The sequence below is a fragment of the Pygoscelis adeliae genome, unplaced genomic scaffold (assembly GCF_000699105.1).
Source record: "Pygoscelis adeliae isolate BGI_AS28 unplaced genomic scaffold, ASM69910v1 Scaffold45, whole genome shotgun sequence".
NCBI lineage: Eukaryota > Metazoa > Chordata > Aves > Sphenisciformes > Spheniscidae > Pygoscelis > Pygoscelis adeliae.
In genome coordinates, this window is record NW_008825114.1 from 7,943,596 (window position 1) to 7,943,904 (window position 309).

Sequence of the window (309 nt, forward strand, 5' to 3'; positions counted from 1 at the left end):
ACACAGCACGCAGCCCCCCTCCAGCCCCAGCGGCACCCTCAAGACAAGCAACCCGGCAGCTCTGCATGCATGGGGGTATCCCGCCGCTGGGGATGCTCTGTGCTCTCCTGCGGGACCCTCACCGAGTGGGGCTGCAAGCCCTGGGGGAGGCTCTGGCTGCCCTCCAAGATAGGGCTGCGCAGGGGGCACTGGCTCCGGGGGTCCGCGGAAGAGTGCTGGGCGAACAGGGAGGGGGTCCCGGGCAACGCAACCCCTCCCGCCTCATTAGCAACCCTCGGGGAAGTGCCCCCCCCTCCCCCCCCAGGCGAC